The 24,609-nt window shown below is 42.8% G+C and overlaps 1 protein-coding gene across 1 annotated transcript in view; it reads left to right on the top strand.

Moving 5' to 3' along the window:
- The window catches only part of LOC126284968 (uncharacterized), a 149,953-nt gene that overhangs the window by 59,954 nt on the left and 65,390 nt on the right, over positions 1 to 24,609 (top strand). The gene's annotated exons all lie outside the window — the stretch shown is intronic.

Raw genomic sequence — 24,609 nt, 5'->3', positions numbered from 1 at the left:
GAAACTTTTTAATTCTTTTATTAACTAGTTTCATTTGTGTTACGTAGATTTTTATGCTGTAACAATGTGAGGATGACAGTCGAACCCGCCAGTTGTAACAATGAAACGATGTCGTCGTCTAGTAAATAAAGTAGTTTGGCTTGATCTATTTCCAGTCGGACAAGACCAAGACACGGTAACTTCCTTTTAGGAAGGATCGATATCAAAGGAAGTAATATCAAAATTTGACAGCGAGGTCGTCAGAGACCGAGCTCAAGCTCGGATTACGGAAGGATGCGGAAGGAAATCAGCCGCGCCCTTTTCAAAGGAAACATCACGGCATTTGTCTCCAGAGTTTCTGGGGAATCACGGGAAACGTAAACCTGAACGACTAGACGGGGATCAGAACCGTTGTCATAATGCGAGTCAAGTGTGTATCCATATGCATACTGGTACATGCTTGCCCGACTCTCCTTAGTGACAAGACATAATTTCCTTTACTACAAAGTGAATCAGGAGAGATCCTGTAGTTTGCCTATTCAAAATCATTGATCAGCTCTGTTCTCAAAGTATAAAGAACAGCCAAATGACAACGAGGAAGATGGAAAAAAAGTAAGCAAACTTTTTATTGTTTCAAAAGTAATCGCCATCACTGTTAATACATTTATTCCTTTGTGAGACAAGACGGTCAAAGCCTTCATGGAAGAGGCGGTTGCCAACGGAACCATGATTGTACCCAGGCGCGCACCTCCGAAGCTAATCTAAGGCCAAGAATGTCTTCTTCAAGTCTCCAAAAATAAGGAAATCGCGTCGAAAGAGTAGAGATTGACTGGAGAAAGTTTAAGGGCTTCCCAACAGAGCTGCTTTAGCGTAGTTGAAACAACCTTCGCAAAACGTGGACGGGAATTATCCTTCAACAGAGTGATGTCGTCCGTCAACATTCCTGGGCGTTTGGACGTGGTGGCGCGCTTCAATTTTTTCACAGTGCTTATGTACTGCTGTGCGTTGATTGTGGCGCCGTGTTCTAGGAAGGCAATGAGCAACGGGCCCTTGCGCTCAAAGAAAAAGATCACCATGACTTCCCGGAGCTGGCGTGCACGGCTTTGCATTGGTAGGGATGAATCCATGTGCTTCCATTGTTAGCTCTGACGCTTGATATCCAGCTCAATAGGACACCGTGTTCCATCTCCCGCGGCGATACGGGATAGGAAACGATAATTTTCATCGTGGTAGCGTTGCAGGTGCTGGAGCAATGTCTACATTCTGTTCAGTAAGGTAACTTTATATTTTTATGAAAAATTTATTCATGAACTTCCATGTTGTCCCCTTAAAAGTAATCCCCCTTATACTTGAGCCAACGCTTTCTCCAACCCTGGAAGCACTTCTCATAAGCCCTTTTTGGTGCAGCCTAGGCTACTTCCAGCGATGCAGTTTTTATTTCCTCAGTCGTTGAAAGTCTTCGTCCTTTCCTAGGTCTCGTCAGTTTTGGGAACAGGAAGAAGTCTCAGTGGGTCAAATCCGGTGAATATGGTGGCTGAGGCCCGATTGTCGCGTTTTTGGCCAAAATATTTCTACAAGCAACGATGAATGAGCAGTTGCATTGTCGCGATGCAAAAGCCATGAATTGTTTTTCCACAACTCCGGGCGTTTTTTCCGTATAGCTTCTCGCAAACGGCGCAGAACATAAAGGTAATACCCCTTATTGACCATACGACCTTGAGGCAAAAGTTCATGATGCACTATTCCACGATAATTTAAAAAAACAGTGAGAAAAACTTTGACACTTGCTCGAACTTGGCGTGCTTTTTTTCGGTCTTGGCTCTCCGGGATGTTTCCATTTGGAACGATTGGGTTTTGGTTTCGACGTTAGATCCGTCAACCCATTTTTCGTCACTAGTTATGACCCTTTTGAGCATATCAGGGGCATCATTGACGTCATTCAAGAACTCCTGACGATGCTCATGCTACGGTTTTTCTGATCAAAATTGAGAAGTTTTGGAACAAACTTCGTTTGCACACTTCTCACGCCCAAAACATCTGAAAAAGCTGCATGACTCGAGCCGACCGATATGCAGACATTGTCATCAGCTTCTCTGTCGGTAATTCGACGATTTTCGAAAACAATTTTCTTCACAGCTTCGACGTTATCATTTGTTGTTGACGTGCAGGGGCGTCCATCTTCTCTGCCATGTTACAGCTTGTTCCACTTCTAAACTTTTTTCTTTTTCTTCTTAGAGCAGATTCACCAAATGCCACTGCAACATTTCAAGTGTTTTAGAGCACTTGATTCAATTTTTCACACAAAATTTGATCCAAATTCTTTGCTCCAGTTTTTATATTAATCGAATAACGGCGAGCACACTAAAACACGTCTAGCCTTTGTATCTGTCAAAAACAAACGAAGTATGTTCGCGCAAAAAATTTCTTGACGGGAAGCGCCACTTTACAGCAGGTCCGATAGTGGGAGCAGGAAACGGCCAATGGAAATATCTACATTCTGTTGCTGATACTGATTGGCTGTAGGGCCCAAATGTGAAATAATTTCGCGGAGTGGTCCGGGAGCTTTCAGATTCGGGGTGATCGAACAGAGCCCTCCTAGGTGTTGGAGTCGGGGACTTTTGTGGAAAGGAGGAGCTGATTCCATAGAAGTGCTGATTTCTCTGTTCGGAGATTTAGTGGTACACGAAGTATTTCTTCCATTACAGAAAGGTGAGAGAACTGGCAAGGACTTTTCCCGTGCGTGACTGTGCAGTACTCAACATTTTAGTAGCAGTGTGTTGCCATTTAGCGAGGGTGCGCAGTGCGTAGAGGCTGCAAACTAAGAATGTGGGACTAAGAAGGTTGTAGGACTGTTGGGTGGTGTGGTGAATACCAGACTTGGCGAGCTTCTCATTTTAGTCAATAAATTATATTGCGTTTCGATATGTTTTAAAAATTTTTATGAAATTTTTAGTATTTTATGTGTGTTGCGGCGTTTGAAAATTATCTCCCGCCTCTTGCTATTTCCAGTGCGATACCTGAGGATGGGCTAATGAGAGCCCGAAACCGGTCGTGATAGTAAAAGAAATAAACAACTGAAGCGATATTTACAACCTCTGGTATAATGCTCAGTCGCGGATTTTCTTCCAACAGGATTGTTTGTAAATTATATTCGGTTCTGTGGAAAAAAGAGCGTAGTGTTTTGTGTTACTCTTCCCCTATTGACTTTGAACTGCTTTACTGTTTTGTAGTCACGAAGATAATCGGCGTGACTTGGGAGCAAGTCGGTTGCGGTGTAGGAATTGAAAACGATGTACCCACTCCAGTCCAATAGCCAGATCTCGGAGACATTCTGATAGTAGCTGGATTGCTGCAGAGATTGTTGACTTTGAAGTAGCGAGAAGTTTAACCCAGACTCAAGGATCAAAATGAGGTTGGTGACCCTCATTTAAAGTGATTTTACGTATTGAGCAGTACAGAGAATTAATGCGGGTCCTATAATAACAGTTACCAGTTAAATCCATGGAGCAGTGCGCCGTCTCATTTGTCTCGCTCAGCCGTACCTCGCAAAGACGGCGTGGGCTGCGCCCGCGTAGCGCCAAGCAAGCTCAGAGGAAGGAACATTTCAGGAAGAAGAATCTTAGTGGTACTCTCCGTCGCATATCGTAAGATGGCCTGATTAGAGCACATGTCGTAGCAGGTCAGATCATGTCCAGAGTTGCAGACTCGAGAAGCTATTCACTCTCTCCCTCCATAGGCACTCCAGCTGCTTGGTGGCCACGTGGAAAAGTTGCTTCGCTTTCAGCACTTGCGAGATTCACCTGACGGAGGTCAGCCCGTAATACTCGCGGCGGTGCGTCGGGTGCTACTTTCGCTGGCGCGGGCCGGAAGTCTGTTGCGTTCTGGCAGCGGCCGAGGTAATGAGGTCGTCGTGAGCGAGGTGACTATCAGGAAGCGCTGATCCGCTAACCGCCTCAGCCCACTGGCACACTTGGCTTACGCACTAACTGTACTGTCTCGCGGCCACCACTGTCCTCAGCATCCCGCACAGCTTGCCAGCAAATACCGGACACTTCGCTCAGCATTTCCAGCTATTCAGGCCGCATACCTTGCTAGCCCGGTATGTCTCGAGTACTTCTACCAGCTACACGAAACGTGAGCATTCGCAGAGCTTACCGTTATTCTTCTTCACGCCCAAACAGTTCGGTGCTTGAACAGAATGACCCCTTCCAGGCAAGCTGGTATGGATTCCAAGAACTTCGAGCATGTGAAATCCTGCTTTGGCTTTTCTCGCAGGGTATCTTGAAAGCCATGGATCAAGGCAATCAGCTGGACGCAGTATTTGTTAACTTCTGCAAAGCATTTTAGTACCGTACCAACGATTATTAATAACAATATGTTTACATGGGATATAAAATAATTGTGACTGGATTGAGGATTTACGGGTAGGGAGCGAGTAGAATATCATCTTGTATGTGGATGCGTTGCATGATGTGAAAGTAACTTTAGGCGTGCCCTAGGGTGCCATACTGCTCACGTTGTGTGTTGTTGATCTGGCAGAGAATATTAACTGAAACGTTAGGTTTTTCTATGATGTGCATTCTGAAAATAGCTGCAGAAACTTAAGTCAGATATTGATAAAATTTCAAAGTAAACCAATTTTAATGTTCAGGAATACAATTTGTACGCTTCACAATAAAAAAAAGTGGTATCACCGACTGTAAAATCAGTGCGTCACAATTGGAATCAATCGACTCCTATAAATACCTGGCTGTAGGAATTTCAGTATCTTTATCTACGTAAGTACTACGCGAGCCCCCATACGGTGCAATGGCGGAGTGTACCTTGTACCACTGCTGGTCATTCCCTTTCGTGTTCCGCTCGCAAACAGAGCGAAGCAAAAATACTGTCTGTATGCCTTCGTACGAGCCGTTATTTCTCTTTATCTTGTCTTCCAATTCTTACCCAAAATGTACGTTGACGACAGTAGAATCGTCATGCAGTCAGCCCCAAATGCCAGTTCTCTAAATTTTCTCAGAAATATTTCCCGAAAAGAACGTCATCTTCCTCCCAATGATTCCCATTTGAGTTCAAGCATCTACGTAGTAATCGCTTGCTGATCGAATCTGCCGATAACAAATCTAGCAGGACGCCTCTGAACTGCTTCTGTTCTCATCTGTTGGTGAACCCAAACACCCGAGCAGTACTAGTGTTCTGTACGCAGTCGCCTTCATCGACTAAGCTGCACTCTACTAACATTTGGAACACATCCGACGGCCAGCTTAGAGACAGAAGTGATGACACTTTCTGCAGTACCTGACCATCATTTTGCAGGACAAAGCTCAAGCAAGCTGTTACTGATTTGTTTGACTGATGGGACTGCTAAGTGCTATACCACCTACTGCAATCCCCTGAATTAAGCCCTCGTCAGTTCAGCTCGAGTTGTAAACTGAATGGAACACTTCACGGCATTCGCTTCAGAACTGCTACAAATTCGCCGGGCAGTAGAGCGCGCCGCTCGATCTGTCAACACAACTGGCACTGCTAAGGGTATCCTACGACTTCCACACCGCTGGCAACGGTATATACACAATGCTGGTGACTACTTTGAAGGCAGTAAAACTTTGAAACACGTATATATTTTTTGTATATGTTGCTACCATTAAAGTTCTATCCCTCGTGTTTAATCGTCAAGTGGCACACCACCAATTTGTAGGGATATGAAATAGAACGAGCAAACAGATTCAGTAGTAGGAAAACAAGAGTCACAATTCGGTTCAGTGGTAGAATACTGGAAACATGCCATAAGTCGTCTAGGGAGACTGCTTCTAAAACACTCTTGCGACCCATCCTATGATATCGCTTAAGTGTCTCGGACCATCCCAAATATGACTAACAACGAGGTATTGAACGTATACAAAAAAAGGGCAGCACGTATGTTGAGAAGTTTGTTTGGCCCACGGGAGAGCATCAGGGAGATACTGAAAGTCCTAAACTGGCTGATGCATAACACCGAAGGTTTAAAAATTTGAAGAACCAGACTTCAGTGCGGAGTGTAGGTAGTGATAAAATTCACTGTGCTTCGCTCCCGTAGCGACAGTGGAGATAACACTAATTACATCGCGTTCAAAGGCATTTCAGCAGTTATTCGTCCCACGTAGAAACAGGGAAGATGCTTTGATAAGTTTGAGTAGCCACCCAGATATAGGGTCTGGTTGTCTAGAAGTAAAGCGCACGCATGGAATCTGAGAGGTCGTGAAATTGAATCTAGGACGGACCACATACTTTTCAGTCTTCGTTTTACTATGGCTTCCAACGATGTGAGGTATCGCCATAAACAACACGTGGTTCGCATTCCACGTTAAACTGCAGGTCTCCTTTCCCCGTTTTTTCCTTTTTTTTGCGTGTCTCTCTGCCGTGAAATAAAACCAGCAACACATAGTGATACTTGACTTCAGACGCATCAGCAGCTTAATCCTGAAACACGCCAGGTCATTTTTACTTTGTTGTTTGTTTTCTGTCGTCCATCCAGGCTATTTCATCAGCTATACAAAATACAGAACTCATGACCTAATTCTTTGAATACATTCTTAATTGGTACTATTTTCTTTTGATGCCTTCATTATACATTTTTTAGTCTTGATATTGTTTTACAGACCTGTTTTCAAACTTCCTCTACCACTTTCTTCAGTTCATTACTGATCACCACTGGAGGCAAACAGTACAATATTTTGTCGCCTAAAAATGTTCGTAAGAAACTTTTCCTAACCTTCCTTTTCCATCCTGGGTGTAGATAAACCATATTTATGATAACATCCCTTATGAATTTCATTTTGGCTCCACTGAAGAAAAAATTACAACACCAAGAAGAAGCTGACCTCGGGAAAGATCAGTTTGGATCCCGTAGAAATATTGGAACACGTGAGGAAATACTGACCCTACGACTTACCTTAGAAGCTAGATTAAGGAAAGGCAAATCTACGTTTCTAGCATTTGTAAACTAAGAGAAAGCTTTTGGTCACGTTGAATGGAATACTCTCTTTCAAATTCTAAAGGTGGCAGGGGTAAAATACAGGGAGCGAAAGGCTATTTACAATTTGTACAGAAAGCAGATGGCAGTTATAAGAGTCGAGGTGCATGGAAGGGAAGCAGTGGTTGGGTAGGGAGTGAGAAAGGGTTGTAGCCTCTCCCCGATGTTATTCAATCCGTATATTGAACAAGCAATGAAGGAAACAAAAGGAAAAATTAGGAGTAGGTATTGAAGTCCATGGAGAACAAATAAAAACGTTTAGGTTAGCCGATGACATTGTAATTCTGTCAGAGACAGCAAAGGACTTGGAAGAGCAGTTGAACGGAATGGACAGTGTCTTGAAAGGAGGATATAAGATGAACTCAACAAAAGCAAAACGAGGATAATGGAATGTAGCCGAATTAAGTCGGGTGATGCTGAGGGTATTAGTTTAGGAAATGAGACACTTAAAGTAGTATAGGTGTTTTGCTATTTGGGGAGAGGATATAAAATGTAGACTGACAATGGCAAGGAAATCGTTTCTGAAGAAGAGAAATTTGTTAACATATAGATTTAAGTGCCAGGAAGTCGTGTCTGAAAGTATTTGTATGGAGTGTAGCCATGTATGGAAGTGAAACATGGACAATAAATAGTCTAGACAAGAAGAGAAGAGAAGCTTTCGAAATGTGGTTCTACAGAAGAATGCTGAAGATTAGATGGGTAGATCACGTAACTAATGAGGAGGTATTGAATAGGATTGGGGAGAAGAGGAGTTTGTGGCACAACTTGACTAGAAGAAGGGATCGGTTGGTATCACATGTTCTGAGGCATCAAGGGGTCACCAATTTAGCATTGGAGGGCAAAAATCGTAGAGGAAGACCAGGAGATGAATACACTAAACAGATTCAGAAGGATGTAGGTTGCAGTAGGTACTGGGAGATGAAGAAGCTTGCACAGGATAGGGTAGCATGGAGAGCTGCATCAAACCAGTCTCAGGACTGAAGACGACAACAACAACAACATCTCATTGAGTTAGAACTAGGCCGCATAATATGGCTACGAGAAGCTCGAGGTCTCATTGCAGAAAGACTTGGTAGAATAATAGCGACTGTACGTGATTGCTGGCAGTGCTGGTCGCGGGAATAAACGCTCGCGAGAAGACCGGCGTCCGGGCGCCCCGTGGCACCACTGAGAGGAAAGACCATCCTGTTCGGCGCATGGCTTGGTGCATCGCCCTGCATCTGCAGCAGCGGTTTGAGTAGAAGGTAGCGTCACAGAGACACAACCAACTGTTGCAATTCACCGGCAGCATCGAACCAGACGACCTCTAGCGTGCGTTCCACTGACGCCAAACCACCACCATTTGCTACTTCAGTGGGTGCTAGACACCCCGGACCTTCATCTAGAATTATGATCTGGGGTGCTGTTTCGCATGACAGTAGGAGTAGTACTCTCGTGTTTGTCCCACGCACCTTAACTACAAATTTGTACGTCAGTCTGGTGTTTCGACTTGTTGAGCTGCCATCCACGAACAGCATTTCAGAGCGTGTTTTCCAACAGGATATCGCTCTCCCGCAAACTGCTGTTGCAACAGTGTGTTGACATGTTGCCTTGGCCTGCTCGATTGCTATATTTCTCGAGCACATACGGGACATCATCGGACGAAATCTCTAGCGTCATCCACACTCAGCATGAACTGTCCTTGTATTGACCGACAAAGTGCAACAGGCATGGAACTTCATCCTACAAACTGACATCTGGCACTTGTATAACATGTATGCCTATTTGTCTACTTGCATTCAACATTCTGACAGTTACACCGGCTATTGAAATACCTGCATTTCACATTTGCACTGACGTATCTCGCGCTTACATTAACCTGTGAACTTGGAATGTTAATCACTCAAACATGTTTCTAGACAAATGTATTTCCGAAATTTCATTACTCTACGTTAATTATTTTTGGTGCTGCGATTTTTTCTGTTAGTGTAAACATGACTATTGCTATTGCCCTTTCCTTAATGCTGAGACTATAATGGAACTTTCTGTTACGACCGAGTGGCGCTGTGGTTGAGACATTTATGAGGAACGGATTTAAAAACCCCTTCTAGCCACTCAGATTTAGGTTTCCATCCTATCTCTGATAGTAGCAGTAGTGAGATAAAGAGGTTAGCGCAGGAGAGAAGTGGATGGCCGCATCAAATTAGTCAGGTAATTGATGACTAGAAAAAAATAATACAGTTTCTCAGCTGTATAATGCAAATGCCGGTAAGAGTTCTGTGAAAAGGACACAGCTGATTTCCTTCACCACTCTTGTCTAAGAACTGGTGCTACTTCACTAATGACATTGTGGTCGACAGAAGGCTGAAAACCAATCTTCCTTCCTTGCTTCATTCCGATCTGTTGTAAGACGGTTGGTCCTTCACCGTACTTTCAGTTCAATAATGAGCAGTGTAACGTAATCTTGTGGTGTCGTTCAATGGCAGCTGGTATAGTGCTTGAATCGACCTGAAATGGGCCCGCAAACTGCAACGAATGCGGTTTAACTCCGGTAGATATACCAACCTCACTCGCCCTTCCACTTCTCCATTCATCGTGAGCAAGAACCGTTCCGACTGCCCGAGACCGGTCCATTTCCTGTTTTGTGGTCTGGACGCGCATCCTCGCTCTCCAGCAGGTTTTTATGTTCACTTATTGCAAAGAGCAACTCTTTTGTTGCTGTAACACCCTCGGTATTTCCTGCATCATGCTGCAGGGCACTTTCTCACATAATTTACTATTCAACTTAAAGATTGTGCGACATCCTTTATAGCACAGGGCGGGGCAAATGAGTGGCCCGGAGAACAGAGCTCCAGGGTACAAAGAAACACAGCAGAAGATAGGAAGTAAGTACTAACCTGACGATAGCGCATGGTTAAAGTCACCACCAGTTATCTCTTGACACTTTTGGGCCCTGCTCAGCAAGCTGCTGAAGGCGGATCGAAGCTGGGCTGCCGAAATTACGGCAGCCTCATCGAAAATGTTCAACTGCAGCTCTTGAAGACTGACGGTTGTTCAGATACACCTTGGACCTCAGGGCTCCTCACACAAAGTAATCGCTCAGTGACAGATCATATGACCTAGGTGGCCAGCTAAGACCGCGACCAGACTGACCTCTGCTAACAGCTCTGTGGGCGTGAAGATTGTGTAAATGTACCCCAGGGAAGCGGTGCGTATCACTTGGCGGGCGTACACGTGGAGCTCACATCACGGGGTGTGGTTATATGCACACATTCATGTCCAGTCGTATCCACTCGTCCGGACCACTTTTATATGCCGCCCCCCAGTATATATATTCGGATATACTGCATGTTGTTAAAAAAACTCTCCTAACAGCTCTAACCCAGATTCACCTATTTCCCGGGCAATGTTGGCCGAAGTAGCCTAGAAAAAGTTATTTATACTTGTGCAGAAACCAGACTGCATCTGTTAAGAGTCTAAGCGCATGAAAGGAACGAACAGGGAGGAAGACGGTATGGTTCAAATGGCTCTGAGCACTATGGGACTTAATATCTGTGGTCATCAGTCCCCTAGAACTTAGAACTACTTAAACCTAACTAACCTAAGGACATCATACACATCCATGCCCGAGGCAGGATTCGAACCTGCGACCGTAGCAGTCGCGCGGTTCCGGACTGAGCGCCTTAACCGCTAGACCACCGCGGCCGGCAAGACAGTATGGTAGCCTATCTAGCACGTTATTCAGCCTGCATATAGACCAAGCCTTACAGAAAACCAAGAGATTTCGAAACTAAATTAAAGTTCAATTTTTTGGCTTGTAATTCCAGAAGGTACGGCAAACGAGTAGGAAGATCAGTTGAGCGGAGTGGATATTGTCTTGAAGTTATTTCATGAATATCGACCTGGATAATGGAGTGTAGTCGCATAAAATCAGGGTATGTTGACGAGATTAGAACAGGAAATGAAGCACTAAAAAGTAGACACTTTCGCTGTTTGGGGAGCAAAATAAAAGACAATGACAAAAGTAATGAATATATAAAATGCAGATTTGCAATAGAACGGATTTCTCGAAGCGGACAAAATTATTAACGACCAAATGTCTTTGATGAAGGTATTCGTCTGGAGTGTGGCCTTGTACAGAAGTGAAACGTGGACGATAAACAGTCCAGGCAAGGACAGCATAGAAACTTTTAAAACGTGGTGCTACAGAAGAACGATGAAGGCTAACTAAGCAAATCGGGTAACGCAGGCAGAGGTATGGTCGAACTGGGCAGAAACGAGCTTTGGCACCACTTGACTAAAAGGAACGAATAAACTTATAAGGAGTGTTCTGTTTCAAATGGCTTTGAGCACTAAGGGACTTAACTGCTGAGGTCTTCAGCCCCCTAGAACTTAGAACTACTTAAACCTAACTAACCTAAGGACATCATACACATCTATGCCCGAGGCAGGATTCGAACCTGGGACCGTAGCGGTCGCGCGGTTCCAAACTGTAGCGCCTAGAACCGCTCGGCCACTCCGGCCGGCTTAAGGAATGTTCTATTTGGTACTTGGTGAAGGGGGAGGGGAGTTTGGAGTGTAAAATTGGCTGTCCAGAAACTTTGAAGTCCAGCAACGTTGTCGTGGCTCAGAATGGTTGTCAAATGGCTGTGAATCCCATAGTATGTTTGGTCAGACAACTCAAACGACTGACCATTGCCATTAATCACACTACCACGATGACCCTTAGTGTGTCTTATTTCCCTACCCCTTCTATTGTTTAATCTGGCAGTATCTAGCCACAGCAACTGTAGGGTAGTTTCCATGGTAGTTAACCCTAGAACAGTAAGAGGGGGGGAGGATTTGCGTTACTGTTTTACAATCGTAAAGTTAACTATTCCACATTTTCTTCAAAGGAAGTCATTATTTGCAATTATTAGATCTCCATTGCTATGTCTCATACCTAAATTAAGTACAAAATATCCTATTCTATATCCTACTGCAATCGTAAATTTTACGGGGGCTTAGTAATCTAGGGATAATGCCATAAGCTTGAGCACAACTAGTAACAAAGTTTTTGTCTTGTAGAGGAGCTTATAAAATTGCTTTTTCTGTGCGAAAAACATGCTGTTTCCTGAGTCTACACCTTATGCTGATCGTTTCTCGCTAAATTCTTGTCATTACTTTTGGTAGACTTCCACTTGATTGTGCAAGCCCTGGCTGTGAGGTGTGTAGGCCTTCCACTACATGTAGAGCAAGGGTCGGCAAGTAATTATAGGTTGGATCTGGATACTTCTGCTGATATTCCTTTCTAATTTTTATTTCAATTTTCACTCGCAAACTACCATATGTAGATATAGCTGTATGCAAAAATCAATGGCAGAAATTACCGGTCGCTGGTGCCTCCATGTACTGCAGTCCGAAAGTTAAAATTGTCAGGTTCTGGCGGAAGTAAAGCTGTGAGGACCGGGCGTGAGTCGTGCTTCGGTAGCTCAGTTGGTAGAGCACTTGCCCGCGAAAGGCAAAGGTCCCGAGTTCGAGTCTCGGTCGGGCACACAGTTTTAATCTGCCAGGAAGTTTCATATCAGCGCACACTCCGCTGCAGAGTGAAAATCTCATTCTGGAAACATCCCCCAGGCTGTGGCTAAGCCATGTCTCCACAGTATCCTTTCTTTCAGGAGTGCTAGTTGTGCATGTTTCGCAGAAGAGCTTCTGTAAAGTTTGGAAGGTAGGAGACGGATACTGGCAGAAGTAAAGCTGTGAGTACCGGGCGTGAGTCGTGCTTCGGTAGCTCAGTTGGTAGAGCACTTGCCCGCGAAAGGCAAAGGTCCCGAGTTCGAGTCTCGGTCGGGCACACAGTTTTAATCTACCAGGAAGTTTTAAAATTGTCATCTCACATCAAAGTTTTTAAGTAGCGTAAAATTCTCATTCAAGTTACGAGCACAAAAATTGAGGTGAAATGAATATGCCTTCTGCTGTTAACCCTAAAACACTGAAAGGGGGGGGGGTGTTACATTGTTACTACACCATCGTAGAGTTCACTTTTTCACATTTTGTTCAAAGGTGCCGGCCAGAGTGGTCGATCGGTTCTAGGCGCTTCGGTCTGGAACCGAGCGACCGCTACGGTCGCAGGTTCGAATACTGCCTCGGGCATGGATGTGTGTGATGTCCTTAGGTTGGTTAGGTTTAACTAGTTCTAAGTTCTAGGGCCTTATGACCTCAGGTGTTGAGTCCCATAGTGCTCAGAGCCATTTGAACCATTTTTATTCAAAGGAAGCCGTAATTTGTAGTTTATATATTAGTTAGTTAAAATTATCAGATCGCCATTGGTATGTTACACATCAAATTAAGTACAAAATGTCCTGTTTTATACACATTGCAGTCGTAAATTATTACGATGGTTTAGTAATCTTAGGATTAAAAGAGGTTTCGTAGGTTACCAGAGTCAGATTTATAAAACTTCCTACTTCATTGAACAAAATACTTCTGTTGCCTTTGGCGCTACAGAGCTTCTGTGTGGGTCAACGTTAGCACGCTGTGCTGACTGGACGGCTTGCTCCCCTCTGCCCCCACTATTCCGCGCACTCTCCTGCACTACACAACATAGTGTGTAGACTGATGGAAAAAAATGCAACACCAAGGAGGAGTTATGCGACATAAAAGAAAGTTGGTAGGTGTGTTTCTACATCGGAAAGATGATATCTGTTCAAATTTCGCGTCAGTCTTGTAGGAGTGGCACTAGCAATCGCAAGAAGACCAGGCACCGGACGACTATGTGGCACTACCAAGACGTGTTCGGCGTATGGCTCTGGCGCATCGCACTGCATCTGCAGCAGCAATTTGAGCAGAAGTTAGCACCACAGTGACACAACCAACTGTTTTAAATTACTCCGAGGACAGCTCCGAGCCAGATGCCCTGTAGCGTGGATACCATTGACCCCAAACCAACACCATCTGCACCTTTAATGCCTCCAGTCGAGAGCTTATTCGAGGGCCGCGTGGAGGTCTTTCACGTTTTGTGGTGAAAGCTGGGTGGCCCACGATGCCGGGGATTCACGTGTGTTGGTTAGGAGGGGGCCAGTTGAGGTCCTGCCGCCAACCTGTCTACGCGTTACGCACACCTGGAGTTTGCGGTCTAGGGTGCGATTTCGCGTGACAGTAGGAGCACTCTCGTGGTTATGCCGCGCACCCTGGCGGTACATTTGTACGTCAGTCTGGTGACCCGACCAGTACTGCTGTCGTCCGTGAACAGCAGTCCAGAGCGCGTTTTCCAACAGAATAACGCTCGCATATACATTACTTATAGCCCAACGTGCTCTACAGAGTGTCAATGTGTTACCTAGGCCTTCTCGATCACCAGATGTTTCCAATCGAGCATGTATGGTACAACATCGGACTACTACTACTTCATTATCCACAAACGTAAACCTTCCCTGTAATGACCGACCAAATGCAACATTCGTACAACTCCATCCCACAAACTGACGTCCGTCACCTGTACAGCACAATGCATACACGTTTGCAGGCTTGGCTCAAATGGCTCTGAGCACTATCGGGCTTAACTTTTGAGGTCATCAGTCCCCTAGAACTTAGAACTACTTAAACCTAGCTAACCTAAGGATATCACACACATCCATGCCCGAGGCAGGATTCGAACCTGCGATCGTAGCGGTCGCGCTGTTTCAGACTGTAGCGCCTAGAGCCGCTCAGACACTCCGGCCGGCTTTGCAGGCTTGATTCAACATTATCGCAGTTACACCGCTTATTAGTGTACCAGCATTTCACATTTGCAATGACTTGCTTTGCGCGTACATTAACCTGTGATCTTGCAATGTTAATCGCGTAAATACGTTCCCGAAATTTCATTACTCTGTATTATTTTTTTGTGATGAGATGTTTTTTCTTCAGTGTATTTAATATACAGACAGGTTTCAGACAGATTATATAATGGTAAGACAGAGATTTAGGAACCAGGTTTTAAATTGTAAGACTTTTCCAGGGGCAGATGTCGACTCTGACCACAATCTATTAGTTATGACCTGTAGATTAAAACTGAAGAAACTGCAAAAAGGTGGAAATTTAAGGACATGGGACCTGGATAAACTGAAAGAACCAGAGGTTGTACAGAGTTTCAGGGAGAGCATAAGGGAGCAATTGACAGGAATGCGGGAAAGAAATACAGTAGAAGAAGAATGGGTAGCTTTGAGAGATGAAGTAGTGAAGGCAGCAGAGGATCAAGTAGGTAAAAAGCACCATCTGGTGAGCAAGATGTGAGACAGGTGAAATACCCTGAGACTTCAAGAAGAATATAATAATTCCAATCCCAAAGAAAGCAGGTGTTGACAGATGTGAAAATTACCGAACTATCAGTTTAATAAGTCACAGCTGCAAAATACTAACGCGAATTCTTTACAGACGAATGGAAAAACTAGTAGAAGCCGACCTCGGGGAAGATCAATTTGGATTCAGTAGAAAGGTTGGAACACGTGAGGCAATACTGACCCTACGACTTATCTTAGAAGCTAGATTAAGGAAGGGCAAACCTACGTTTCTAGCATTTGTAGACTTAGAGAAAGCTTTTGACAATGTTGACTGGAATACTCTCTTTCAAATTCTGAAGGTGACAGGGGTAAAATACAAGGAGCGAAGGGCTATTTACAATTTGTACAGAAACCAGAGGCAGTTATAAGAGTCGAGGGACATGAAAGGGAAGCAGTGGTTGGGAAGGGAGTGAGACAGGGTTGTAGCCTCTCCCCGATGTTATTCAATCTGTATATTGAGCAAGCAGTAAAGGAAACAAAAGACAAATTCGGAGTAGGTATTGAAGTCCATGGAGAACAAATAAAAACGTTTAGGTTCGCCGATGACATTGTAATTCTGTCAGAGACAGCAAAGGACTTGGAAGAGCAGTTGAACGGAATGGATAGTGTCTTGAAAGGAGGATATAAGATGAACATCAACAAAAGCAAAACGAGGATAATGGAATGTAGTCAAATTAAGTTGGGTGATGCTGAGGGAATTAGATTAGGAAATGAGACACTTAAAGTTGTAAAGGAGTTTTGCTATTTGGGGAGCAAAATAACTGATGATGGTCGAAGTAGAGAGGATATAAAATATAGACTGGCAATGGCAAGGAAAGCGTTTCTGAAGAAGAGAAATTTAACATAGAGTATAGATTTAACTGTCCGGAAGTCTTTTCTGAAAGTATTTGTATGGAGTGTAACCATGTATGGAAGTGAAACATGGACGATAAATAGTTTGGACAAGAAGAGAATAGAAGCTTTCGGAAATGTGGTGCTACAGAAGAATGCTGAAGATTAGATGGGTAGATCACATAACTAATGAGGAAGTATTGAATAGGATTGGGGAGAAGAGGAGTTTGTGGCACAACTTGACCAGAAGAAGGGATCGGTTGGTACGACATGTTCTGAGGCATCAAGGGATCACCAATTTAGTATTGGAGGGCAGCGGGGAGGGTAAAAATCGGTTGTTAGGACCTGTTCTGAGGCATCAAGGGATCACCAATTTAGTATTGGAGGACAGCGGGGAGGGTAAAAATCGTAGAGGGAGACCATGAGATGACTACACTACGCAGATTCAGAAGGATGTAGGTTGCAGTGGGTACTGGGAGATGAAGAGGCTTGCACAGGATAGAGAAGCATGGAGAGCTGCATCAAACCAGTCTCAGGACTGAAGACAACAACAACATGACCTTTCAACCTTGTCTCGCGAGTTAACTCTAAATCTAATTCACTGAGGTAATAGCACAGAAAACCTATTGCTATACGTCGTCTAATATAGTCGGCTGCAGCGTAGGGAGTGATACATAAGGAGTTGTAGAATATTCCTAGATTCCTCACTTAAAAGTGCTTGTCGGAATTTATTAAGTAGACTTTCACAGAGTAGAATGAAGCTATCTCCGAGTTTAGTTCTAACAAGGAGAGGTGCCCAGTTATGGGATCAACTTTTTAAAAACCATCTATACGGTACTATAGATTAAAATCCTATCTATCTCATTCTTCAACCATTCACCTTGGTGGGCGGTCAATCACCGAAAAAGAAATTTAGGAATGTCATGTGATGCTTTATAGGTTGAAAAAAAATCAATGTCATATGAACTGGTTGTGTTATGCAGTGGTTACAGTACAAGCTTCATAGGTAAGAGTTTGTGGGTTCGACTCTCGTCAGATGCTTCGAATTATTTTATTTTTAATTTTTTTACGGAATGACTGGCCGTTGTTTTTATTCAGTTAATGTCTTTAATTTTTTTTTAGTTTCTGTCCCTTCGTCGCACTATTTTTATCACCGTATTAACTTTCTCAGTTGCTCTCATTGTTTCTTTCCATCTTTCTGTTTCCTGTTGGAATCTTTGTACATGTGAATTTAATTATTCTTATTTATCCATCATAATATTTAAACATTTGAAAAAGCTGATCTATAGTTTGAAACACACATCACGAAAATATCTATTTATTTGCGAAATGGTATCAGAAATGTAATTTTCGTCATAAGACGTACATTTTCTTGATGGTAATCGGCATACAAACATTTAAATCATAGACTATTACTGGAATATGCACAAAATAAAGCAGCTGAAGATTTAAACGAAAGGATTATGAGTAAAACGAAAGTCAAGTAAAATGAGGAACAGAAACAATGATGCTAGAACACGATCGAAGATATAGGACGGGAAATAGAATCTAGATTAGTTAAAAAAAATAACTGAATTCATATGCACAAAAATTCCAAATGGAAAACGAGATAGGAAGAAAAAATGAAAGGAAACGAGAAAGGTAGTTCTGTGATTAAAATTATGTGACAAAGGAATAGAAATAAATAATTACATTTAAACTATTTAACTGAATTGAAGTAATTATCAGAGTTATTTCTATAAAGATTTAAAAATAAAAAACGCCAAAGCACTTGATGAGGTTCAAACCTACAACGTCTTGCATATGTGGCTTGTGGTGTAACCATCAAGTTACGCAACTTGTCTGTGGAACACGTCTTTTTAAAAACTATACAGCATAACTCAAAATTTGGAAATTTTTTCATCGATTACTCGCAAACGAAGGCCCGCCAGGGTGAATGGCTGCAGGGTGTTAATACCTGGGACCTTAACCTACATCATCGTGTAGGTGGTTTCAATAAGTCGAACCTACCGCCGTGGACCTCTGCTTGTGAGTGACGATGACTGAAAGCAACGGGAACGTTTCCAAAAACATCTCTAACGCCAGTATACCGTTAAGCGGAAACAAAGAACCTGGCGACATTCGTGAGGTCGTCGCCCTTCCTGTAGACTCCGTGTCAACGCCACCTGAGCAAAGAGAGGAATGCTGCTGACTTGGCGTGTATATTTCGGAGAAAGCTGAGTCACAAGTTTGCTCCGCCACCCACGCGGCTGCAGTCCGCTTCCGCCAGCGTGCCCGAAACACTCCGGGGTTACTTGCCACGGCACCGGACCGTGTCACTGACCACCGTGGTCAGTAAAGCACCTCCCGCCGAGAAATTAGTAGCGCCGGTCACCGCCGCCACCGGCCTCGTGGCATTTCCTTTCAGACAACTACAGCCTCTGCGGGCTTGCGTGCGAGGCCAGGAGCTCTCTCACTCACTAATGGCGTGTTACGGCCATTATCTGAGTGACATCACTGCACTTCTCCAGTCTCGGAAGTAGTGTGTATTATATATTTCTCGACAGCAACGCCACTAAGCGATAATCATAGGAATCATAAAATGAGAGGTGCAAACAACTTACACTAAAACAAATCGCTGTATATAAAAGGCAATGTCCTGACTGAAATTACAATGAAATGAACACCCTTAGCTGCTTACAGGCTTTGACATACGTCAATGGGGACAGATGAAAATGTGTGCCCCGACCGAGACTTGAACCCGGGATCTCCTGCTTGTATTGAAGACGCTCTATCCATCTGAGCCACCTAGGACATATAGGATTTATCTCTGGCACGCCTCACACGAAACCCACATTCTCAACGTATTGTCCCGCACTACATTCGTAGTGTCCCCGCCCATTATACTCATTACTCGTGGCGCGTTGCCGATTCCCGTAAGAGTTCGGGCACTGTTTGTGCATTCACACAGAAGAAGATGGTCAAGTGGCCGGTCAGCTTTAACTATATATATACTAAGATGGTATCTGTTCTTTCGGACATGTCCGGAAGAACAGAAACCATATTAGTATATATAATGTCCTGACTGACTGACTGAACTCATCATCGCCCAGCCCAAACCGATAAGGATAGAAACTTGAAATCTGAATAAGATTTGGATCTTATACTGTAGGCATAGTTTAAGAAGGGATTGTCCGAAATTCTACCCCTAAGGTAACGAAATAGAGGACTTTTGAAAGTGTGTCGCTATTAAGGAATTTTGAAGCTAGAACTACAATTATTGGTATTTGGTTTCTTAGTCAGAAAATGAATATAATACGTGTTCCAGCATTTTGGAAAGCCAGCCCCTAAGGGGGTAAAATAGTCGGTGAAATTTCCGTGAAAATAAATAACTCTTAAAGAACTATTAAAGAATTTTTAAGGCTACATCTAGTGTTTGACTTCTCGATTACAAATAAAAGAAATGTTTTCCATGGCTTCTGGAAATTCATCCTCTAAGAGAGTACAATAGCGGATGAAAATTCTTTTGAAAATATTTCGAAACATTAAAAATATTTTAAAGCTAAATTTATGAAAACTGGTATTAAAGTTAAATTTATGAAAATTGGTATTTCGCTTCTCAGTTAGATATAAAGGAATACTTGTTAGGGGATGAAAGTTGCTATGTAAATATCTTCACAAGAACGCAAAAGGCACGATCAATAATAACTTTGGATTAACCGGTGATTCCGATTAAAAGAAATTTGGGATCGACTGTTTTTTAATTGTATATAATTGAAAAACAGTCGATCGCAATTTTTTTTTTAATCGTACTGACCGGTTTCAATCCTTACGGATCATATTCAGACTCTGAAATAACATACGTACAGATAGAGGGAAGTCCACCTGCCGTTCTGAGTATATGTAGGTTGTAATTGTATTACAGTGTATATATGATACTGTAAGGATCCCTCTATTTGTACGTATGTTATTTCAGAGTCTGAAGATAATCCTTAGGGGTTGAAACCGGTCACTCCAATTAAAAGAAATTTGCGATGAAGACTGTTTCTTAATTATATATATTTAATTATATTATATAAGATCGCTGATAATATTTTCAAATAATTTTAAAACTTTGGACTCCAGCTAGCAGAATCGCTTTTTGGTTAGTACATTCGGAAAAGATCGTGCTTGTATGGCCTTAATTAGCGTGAAAATCTTAGAAGGTCTGCAATTTGTGGACAACATAAACATTCGATTAAATAAAAACAAAAACAAAATCTCTGTACATCATACAGTCTACGCGACACCAGCAACGGGTGCGAATCTAGTAAGGAACAAAAACTGCAGCTCTTCTAAATTTATTAAACACTGCCACCGCTTTTAGATTGCACACAGTCCATGCAGTAAAAATTTGCTATGCAGTAACGTGGCAGAGAAAATTATAGTAGTCTATAAAGTACCACATAATGACGGAGGTTTCTCTGGGGATAATGAATAAAGATAATGAAATGGAGTGTGTCTTTTATTTTGCATTTTACGTAAGGTATGCCGTATAAAGGCTTTGCTGCCTGGAGTACATTTTCTTTTTAATCACAGCCAAAAGCAAACACGTTGACAAAAGGAAGAGTATCTTAGTCTGAACGTTAGGAACACAGACAGAAAATTGCGCCCTTTTTTAGCAGGATGATAGCAGGAGGCATGGAAATTGACGGAACACACTTTTAAAGGTAATGCAGGTTGTTCTTTGATACTTCCTTGCAGTTGCCATATGGCACATAAATATTTTCTCACGAGACTACACAAAGTACACAATAAATGTTCGGAGCGTATCACAGTGGTGTAGAGGAAGCCCAGACGAATAGTTTGGTATAGGCCACTTGTGCTCCATCAATTCGGGAAACTACGACAGTTTGTCTTACAAAAACCACATAAGCTACAGCGCATGCGCGATGCTCGCGGTTTTCAATATTCTCTTGCTGTCTGCGAGCAAACTACTGGTCCTGAAGAAACAATGAGCAGGTAGTTGTCTGTAGGAAATTTAATAATGTAGTTCAATTCTGTACAGGACACGTTTTCGCTAGAGGTCGCAGTTTGAGTTACTCAAGTGAAACGTACAAAAGTGGTCTCCAAACGTAACTCCACCCGACCTCTCTCAGCCCCCATGTCGGGATTTTAGTATGTTGTTCGTGGTACTGCTCACGAATTAGCGACTACATGAATTATTCCCCTATTAGCTCTTCCTTTGTCTTCATTCTGTGGGCTGTTATTATGCACTTGCAAGTTGCACTATTGAAGTGTCTGTAAATTTTACCTCAGTTTAGTGAAACAACATAAAATTAACAACTGAATCGTTTTGTTTGTCTGGGCTTCTTACTATAGAACTAATGTGCTCAGAAGGGTTACGGTTCGATAGAATTAAAAACGTAATTAGTTTATGTTAAACGTGGATAAGTCTTTCTTTTTTGCATTGCTATCATGGGGAAGTTTAATAATATTGAAGAAATAGACGATTATGCCAGTGGCGTCATAGCCCTGTCACTGACGATCAAAAATATTGGTTCTTCCAAAACTGCTAACCATAAGGGTATGTAACAAAGCTTTTGTGAATTTTGGAAAGTGGTTCAAATGGCTCTGAGCACTATGGGACTTAACATCTGAGGTCATCAGTCCCCTAGAACTTAGAACTACTTAAACCTAACTAACCTAAGGACACCACACACATTCATGCCAAAGGCAGGATTCGAACCTGCGACCGTAGCAGTCGCGCGGTTCCGGACTGAAGCGTCTAGAACCGCTCGGCCACCGCGGTCGGCTTGGTAGGTGGAAGACGAGGTACTGTCGGAACTAAAGCTGTGACGACGTGCCATGAGGCTTGCTGAGGTAGCTCAGATGGTGGAACACTTGCCCCGAAATACAAAGGCTCGATGTGAGTCTCGGTCTGGCACAGTTTTAAGGTGTCAGAAAGTTTCGAGACCGAAACGGTCGAACATGAGAAACAATTCATATAGTCTCAAATTTTTGTACAGTGGTAAGAGGGAGTCCCGTGAGAAACATAATAAATATCCTGAGCGGTGGGAGGTGTGTGAAGATGGGGTGTATTTGAAAGTCACTTTTGTACGCTTCTTTTGAATAACTCGAGAATGGGGGTCCTCTAGCGGAAACATATCCCAGTGCAAAATTAAAGTATATTGAATGGCCAACAAAAAGATCATATTGTTTTTTTTCTCTAGGATCAATTATTTGCGCGCAAAGAGCGAGAGAATATAGACAATCTCACGCATTGCGCGTGCCCTATAGCTTAGGTGCTTTTTGGTATGCCAATTTGTAGTAGTTTCCAGATTATTTGGACCATAAGTGCCACATATGGAATTGTTGGTCTCGATGTTCTCTATATCGCTGTGGTATATTATAAAGTTATTGTTCAAATCCTGTATGTGCTTATACAAACTATCAAGTATGTTATTGAAGTGGTACGGATGATTTTAAAGTTTCCTTCCGGTTCTGATCCAGAGAAATGAATGTGAATGCGACAGCAGAGATTGGTGTACCTTCTTATCAGTTACGCTTATAATCAGCGGATGTACTAGATGGAAAAATAATTAACTCCAGGATTTCGAACGAAGAGATTTACGTCCCCCGCCAAGAGCGATTTCACCTACATATACATCTACATATATTTCCCGTACGCCACTGTACAGTTTGTGGTAGAAGGCACTGCGTTACGATATTCAGTACTGTTCTATTAGTGTACTGAGTGAGGAAAAAATTACTGTCTATATGCCTCATTACTAATCCTTGGATATCATAGGAGATATTGAATATAATTAACGAAAGGAGAAAACGTGAAAATGCATCTAATGAAGTAGATGACATTGAATATAGACAAAATGAAATAGTCAGGAACTGCAAATGACTGAGCAGAAATGGCAAGAGTACAAACGTAAGGATAGAGCTCAGATGGAAAACCACTACAAAGCGAAGAAGAGAAAGCTGAAAGGAGTATGTATAGGGGCTGTTAAAGGAAAATGAGCGTGAAGCTAATGTTACAGAAATGGATGAGGACATAGATGAACATGAGATGGGAGATAAGATACTGGGAGAATAAATTGACAAAGAACTGAAAGATCTTGGTCGAAACAAAGCTCCGGGAGTAGTCAGAATTATTGAGATACTTGGGAGAACCAGCCATGACAAAACTATTCCATCTGGTACGCAAGAGATGAGACGGGGAAATACCTTCAGAGTTCTAGTAGAATGTTACAAAGAAAGCAGGTGCTGGTAGGATAAATATTATTCAACTATCAGTTTAATTATTCATGGTTGAAAATGTTAACACGAATTAAGCCTTATTTATAGAGGAGTGGAAGAACTGACTGAAGCCGGCCTCCAGGAAGATCAGTTTGGATTCCGGAGAAAAGCAGGAACAAACAAGGCAATATTGACTCTACGACTTACCGTAGAAGATGGGCCAAAGAAAAGCAAACCTACGTTTGTAGCATTTGAAGACTTAAAAAAAAAAAGCTTTTGACAATGTTGACTGAAATCCTGAAGGTAGCAGGGGTAAAATGCAGTAAGCGAAAGCTTATTTGTAGCTTGTATAGAAACCAGGCTGGAATTGTAAGACTCGAAGGACATGAAAGGAAAGTAATGCTTGAGAAGAAAGTGAGACAGTGTTGTAGAGCATCCAGGATGTTATTCAATCTGTACATTGAGCAAGCAGTAAAGGAAATGAAAAAAACATCGGAGTAGCAATTGATGTTCAAGGAGAAAAAATAAAAACTTTGACATTTGCCGATGGCATCGTAATTCTGTCTGGGACAGCAAAGTACTTGGAAGATCAATTGAACGGAATGGACAGTGACTTGAAAAGAGGATATAAGATGAACATCAATAAAAGCACCAGTTTCGGACACCATCTGTTTTCAAACCATCCGTATCATTAGTGTGACAATACTGGCAAAAGCCTGTGTACAAAAACTGCACCTGCAGTGATGATCAAAGCGGCACTACGGCCGATTCAACAACATTAAGTAAACCATCTAGAGCAGACTTCGAACAGAGCGAGGTGTCGCAGTGGTTAGCACACCGGACTCGCATTCAGGAGGACTACGGTTCAAACCCGCGTCTGGCCATTCTGATTTAGGTTTTCCGTGATTTCCCTAAATCGCTTCAGACAGATGTCAGGATTGCTTCTTTGAAAGGGCACCCCGACTTCCTTCCCCCTCATTCACTCGACGGGACCGATGACCTCGCTGTTTGGTGTCTCCCCCGAATCAACCAACCAACAGATTTTGGAGTTCTCCAATGTCTGCTGGAGTATGAAGTCAGGTTGCATGTGTCCCAGTTGTCGCAAGACAAACGGTGTGAACATGTCGAGGTAAACATCTCTGTTGACGGTACACCTGGTGAAAAGTGGTAGCCCAATGATGTAGTTGTGCATAAGTCCGCGCCACACAATGACACACTCTTTCCATTGCACATGTAACATGAGGCCGCTCTGATTCCCATATACAAAAATTACGACAGTTCAGAGTTTCTGAATACTGAATA

This window comes from Schistocerca gregaria, chromosome 8 (assembly GCF_023897955.1).
Source record: "Schistocerca gregaria isolate iqSchGreg1 chromosome 8, iqSchGreg1.2, whole genome shotgun sequence".
Lineage (NCBI taxonomy): Eukaryota > Metazoa > Arthropoda > Insecta > Orthoptera > Acrididae > Schistocerca > Schistocerca gregaria.
The sequence above is the reverse complement of the archived record's forward strand: the minus strand, read 5'-3'. Positions and strand labels throughout refer to the sequence as shown.